General features: G+C 47.6%; 1 protein-coding gene across 2 annotated transcripts in view; it reads right to left on the reverse strand.

Annotated features, from left to right (window-relative positions):
- Window positions 1–5,044, reverse strand: part of NT5C2 (5'-nucleotidase, cytosolic II) — a 94,686-nt gene extending 89,642 nt beyond the window's left edge. For both annotated transcript variants that reach the window (XM_047703456.1, XM_047703455.1), the window contains exon 1: window positions 4,913–5,044. The gene's annotated coding sequence lies outside the window, so the exon portion shown is untranslated. The remainder of the gene's footprint in view (window positions 1–4,912) is intronic.
- Between the last annotated feature and the right edge of the window lie 956 nt (window positions 5,045–6,000).

A 6,000-nucleotide genomic window follows, 5' to 3' on the forward strand; every position in this document is an offset into this window, starting at 1 on the left:
GATCTCAGGGTCCTGGGATTGAGCCCCGAGTTGGGCTCCCCAGGAGTCTGCCTCTCCCTCTATCCCTCCCGCTCCATGCTCTCTCTTGCTCACTCACTCTCCAATAAAATCTTTTTTAAAATGTTTAACTAAAAAAAAAAACGTTGCAAAATCATATGTATAATGTATTAAATAAGAGGAGTATATGTACTAGTGGTGGCTGGGTGGCTCAGTCAGTGAAGCATCCAACTCGATCTCAGCTCAAATCCTGATCTCAGGGTTGTGCGTTCAAGCCCCATGCTGGGCTCCAAGCTGGGCATGGAGCCTACTTAAACACACACACACACACACACACACACACACACACACAGTAGGAACTAATAGTTCAACACTCTCCAAGTCAATTTAATCCTTCTGATTCTGTATTCCACCTAAAAAGAGGGCAGTTTTGCTGCTCTGCTGACAATTTTGCTATTTTTATTGTTTTTCATTGGCTTATTGCTAAAGTTGTTTTCCATTTAAGAAAGAATGAGACACACATGGGTGGCTCGGTGGTTAAGTGTCTGCCTTCACCTCAGGTCATGATCCCAGAGTTCCACCTCTAACTCCCTATTCAGTGGGGAGTCTGCTTCCCCCTCTGCTCCTCCCCCCCCCTTGTGCATGCACACACACACACACTCTGTCAAATAAATAACTAAAATCTTTTTTGAAAAAAAAACGAACAAAAAGCCACTGCAAACTCTGGTAACCAATCACAGAACACAACCAAATTTCAAATAATAATAAGTCATATAAGATTTACTGTGTCAGGTGACAAGAAATTCAGTAATCTATAACAATTTGCAATCAACATCCTTAAAGCAAAGAACTTTTAGGGGCATCTGGGTTACTCTGTCCATTGACCATCTGACTCTTGGCTTCAGGTCATGATCTCAGGGTTGTAAGACTGAGCCCTGAATTGGGCTACCAGCTCCGCGGGGGGTCTACTCAAGATTCTCTCACCTTCTCCCTCTGCCCCTCCCTCCACTCACATATTTTTTTTTCCTCTCTCTAGAATAAATAAATCTCTAAAGGAGAGAATTTTTTTAGGTCTGAACCTAAAAAACAAAACAAACACCTACCACTCATTACAAAAAATTATCTTGGGGCACCTGGATGGCTCAGTGGGTTAAGCATCTGCGTTCAACTCAGGACATGATCGCGGGATCCTGGGATAGAGCCCCAAAGCCGGGCTCCCTGCTCATTAGGGAGCCTGCTTTTCCCTCTCCCCGACTCTTGCTCTTGCTCTTTCTCGCTCGCTCTCTCTCAGAATAATAAATAAAACTTTTATCTAAAAAAAAAAAAATTATCTTACTTCATTGTGCTGTATCTTCCAAAAATCTACATAGCCTATCTTGTAAGCAGCTTATCAGAAATTCTATCTCTAGCTTTATCTCATACTATTACTCTACCACATACTTTTAGTGAGAGCAACCTATTCATTAAAACCTCAATATATCCACCTTCGCATCTTCTTACTCTCCTGTCATCATCACTCATGCTTTTTTGATCCCACCAACATGCAGTAACATCCCCACTCTGAACAAAAAACAGTGAGAGTTAACATTTATAATTTAATGTATGCCAGTACTGCTTCAATGGAATTATCCCACTTAATCCATACAACCCTGTGAAATTTGTTCTATTTCCCCCTTTTTCGTGGTGAGAGAAACTAAGTGAGGTCTTCCACCTTCTCCAAGGTTGCATGGCTGGTTAAGTTGCAAGCCAGATCTCAAACCCAGACTCCAAAAACCACACTCTCAAACATATGTGATGCTATCTCCTGGCTCAAAGTATTGAAGGGCTTTATTGCTCAAATGTCACTGAGCATATGCCCTGTGATATTTAACATTTTGTGTTCCCAAATGTTGTCTAAGTGGCTCAAAATACTACATTCCTTCAACAAAAATTTACTGAGAGCCTGTATGCCAGGCACTGTTGACTACTGGGTATAAAAGTATGTTACAGAGCCTTTACAAATGAAAAGTAGATGAATTCTTCAGATACATGGACATCCCAGAAAGTGGGTAAGTGAAAATTAAAAATATGTACATAACAACTGAAACTACATAAAAACTATGTTTAAATAGGAATTGGAAAAAGAACTTAGTTATACATCATATGATAAAGTTGGGGTCTGTTTCTTGTTCTGCTATTTCATTGAATTAAGCTTTTTGTTAAAAAAGCTAAGCAATGGGGCGCCTGGGTGGCTCAGTGGGTTAAGCCGCTGCCTTCGGCTCAGGTCATGATCTCAGGGTCCTGGGATCGAGTCCCACATCGGGCTCTCTGCTCAGCAAGAAGCCTGCTTCTCTCTCTCTCTGCCTGCCTCTCCGTCTACTTGTGATCTCTCTCTGTCAAATAAATAAATAAAGTCTTTAAAAAAAAAAAAAAAAAAGCTAAGCAATGAAAAGATGTATTTAAAGAAAAAAAAGGCTTAAGTGCTTTCTTCCATAAAACAGCAAAAACAGGGGCGCCTGCGTGGCTCAGTGGGTTAAGCCTCTGCCTTCGACTCAGGTCGCAATCTCAGGGTCCTGGAATGGAGCCCCGCATTGGGCTCTCTGCTCAACGGGGAACCTGCTTCCCCCTCTCTCTCTGCCTGCCTCTCTGCTGACTTGTGATCCCTCTCTCTCTGTGTCAAGTAAATAAATAAAATCTTTTAAAAAAAAAACCAAAACAGCAAAAACAGCCTAGAGACAGATGAATGAACATCCCTAACATTCCACTATAATCTGGCTTTCTTTAGGAAGATAACACCTATTGTCAGTACTAAGGCTTGCAGATACCATCACTAAATATCTCTCTATACAAATCTTCCTACAATAATAAACTTTTGGAAACCTGTAGCTAATTGTAAATTTTCATACCATGGAATCAAGTCTTAGTACTGAAAGAAACCCGGGTGCCTGGGTGGCTCAGTCCCTTAACCGTCTGCCTTCTGCTCAAATTCTGATCCCAGGGTCCTGGGTACAAGCCCTCCATCAAGGTCCTTGCTCAGCGGGAAGCCTACTTCTCTGTCTGCCTCTTCCCCAGCTTGTGTGCTGACAAATAAAATCCTCAAAAACAAACCAAAAAACTGGAAAAAACCTTGCAGAACTCTCCTTCAGCCCTCTTTTTACAGCCTGATTACTAAATTCTTAAATCTAAATGCAGCAACAACCTATAAGAGCTGAAATTGTAGCAGCTTATATTGCAAAAGAAATGCATTTCAGAAGTAGTCTGTGTGTGCTAGCATCAACCCATCATGCAGAGGCCTGGAGGTCTTCATCTGGATAAATTCTAACCATGGTTGAGAAGTGTCCCAGTAGGGACTCCTAGATGGCTCAGTGGTAGAGCAGGCGACTCTTGATCTCAGGGTTGTGAGTTGGAGCCCCACATGTGGGCGTGAAGCCTACTAAAATAAAATTAAATTAAGAAAAAAAAAAGAGTGTCGTGGTAACTATCTAAAAGGACCTCGATCACATTAAGTCTCCACAGTAAACGGTACTGTTTCAACATTCTTCCTTGCGGGTTACACTTAGAATTTGCATCCTCTGTCTTAAGAGGCAAAATGAACAGTGTGCAGACATTACAAAACAAGCACAGTTCAATCAAGAACCTGTCTGCACCCGAACACGCATGGGCGCACGCACGCACACAACCCTATAAAGGTGACCAGTCACTGCGGATCACTGTACTTACATCCCTCAGACATAACGGCCCCAACGCCCACAGCTCTACCTACTGCTTTTATTTTTTTTTTTAAGGTTATTTATTTATTTATTTGACAGAGAGAGATCACAAGTAGACAGAGAGGCAGGCAGAGAGAGAGAGAGAGAGAGAGAGAGAGAGAGAGAGAAGCAGGCTCCCTGCCGAGCAGAGAGCCCGATGCGGGACTCGATCCCAGGACCCTGAGATCATGACCTGAGCCAAAGGCAGCGGCTTAACCCACTGAGCCACCCAGGCGCCCTACCTACTGCTTTTAAAAGCTGAGGCCTACTGGCGTCAAAACCTCCAAACGTTTTGCTTACAACGAATGGTTCAGGCCTCAGATCTGCATCTCCCCTGGGCTTTCACCAGCTTCAGGGGACCCCAAGGGGGAAAAAAAAAAGAAAGAAAGAAAGAAAGAAACGGTCCGCCCCCCGACAGCTGACGCCTGACTTGGGAGCCGTTTGAAAATAACGAGCTTGGTTTTTGTGGCGGCTCGCGATTCAACGTGAGCTTTCCAGGAAGTGCTGCAAACGACAAAACTGGAATGTGGGCTATCAGGCCGGCAATTTCCTGCGGCTCTGGCGAAAACGTTGTCAACCTCGCCTCCTACCACGGCGGTCCGCTAGTTCCTCGGGGGCCACCCGGAACGCGCAGGGGGTGAAGCCCTGGAAGGGGGGCGGGAAGGCTGGCCTCCGCTGCCTACGGGAGGAAGGCGGCGTCCTCCGGAAAAAAATAACCAGAACTCAGTAAAGAAGGATCCGCCTGAGGCGAGATGGGGGCTGCCACGGGCGTTAGAAAAGCGGGGGGACCGGACACGGCGAGGCTGGCTCTGAGGAGACCAAGGGCCGCGCTCCGAGGGTAAGGCGGGTCCCCGCGAGCCGACGGCAGGGAAACAATGGCGCGAGCGTGACGTGGGGCTGGGGGCGTCGCCGCGGAGGCTTGGGCCGCTCTGAGGCTGGGGCCAGCTGGGGACAGGTGTGGGGGTGGGGGGCGACATGCGGGCACGAGGGTGTCGAGTCCGCGGGCGCTGGGATGTAGGAGAGGGCCCGGAGGGGCGCAGCGGACCGGGTGGGGCCGGGGCAGGCGGCGTCTCCCGGTTCCAAGTCGCGCGCTCTGCTGCGCACCCTCCCTGCCTCCCTCCCTCCCTCGCTCGCTCGCTCGCCCGCTCGCTCCCTCCCCGCCCTCCCGCGAGTCCCGCCGCACTTACCGCTCCGCCGCTCGGCAGCAATCCCAGCGCGCAACTGCAGCAGCCGCCGGGGCGCGCTCCTTCCCCGCCCCCGCCGCCCCGGCGCCGCCCCCAGCTCGCGCCCGGCCAGGGACCGGCGTGCTGTTCTTTCCGCAGGTCCGCCGAAGAATCAGGCCGCCGCGACGCTCCCTAGCAGCACAGACTGAGAGGAGCCGGGTTGCGGGCGTGCGCCTGGGGCCCTAGCGCGGGTTTTCGAGATCCACAAAGCACAGAACAGCAGTTGTTGACGAGCTGTGGGATAAGGCACATTGACAACCCTTACATGTCTTTTAGGTCTCCATCCCTTGGCTTTGTGCCCGGCCCCTCAGCAAGACCCCACCACCTTACCTTGGTCTATACACCAACACTTTCCCTTAAGGGGATGGGGCATCCTTTATCTCCTCGTCAAACAGACCTTAGACCCCTTCTGGTTCAGAAGGGACACACTGAGCCACCCAGGTACCCCTGTAATTGAATATTTTAGTAGTGTTTTTTTTTTTTTCCTCAGTGATAAGATTCGGGGTAGTTTCTTTTCTTCTTTATACTTTTCCATAAATTTCCCAGATTTTCTACATCATTTATACTACTTGTATAATCAAGAACTTTGTCTCCAAAAGTCAGAAAAAATAATTTTAAAAATCAGGGACATGTGGGGTGACTGGGTGGCTCAGTGGGTTGAGGCCTCTACCTTCGGCTCAGGTCATGATCCTAGCGTCGTGGGATAGAGCCCCGCATGGGGCTCTCTGCTCCGCAGAGCCTGCTTCCTCCCTCTCTCTGCCTACTTGTGATCTCTGTCTGTCAAATAAATAAAATGCTTAAAAAAAAAAAATCAGGGACATGTAATAACTTAAAAAATTGGGGAACAAGGACCTCATTCAGCTGGGGTCATGATCTCAGGGTCCTGGAATTGAGCTCAGCATTGGGATCCCTGCTTATCCGGAAGAATGCTTTTCCCTCTCCCTCTGACCCTCCTCCCTGCTTATACCCTCTCTCTCTCTCTCTCCCTCTTTCTCTGTCGCAAATAAATAAAACCTTTTAAAAAAATTGGGAAACAAACTTAAGAAATAACA

The sequence above is a fragment of the Lutra lutra genome, chromosome 14 (assembly GCF_902655055.1).
Source record: "Lutra lutra chromosome 14, mLutLut1.2, whole genome shotgun sequence".
NCBI lineage: Eukaryota > Metazoa > Chordata > Mammalia > Carnivora > Mustelidae > Lutra > Lutra lutra.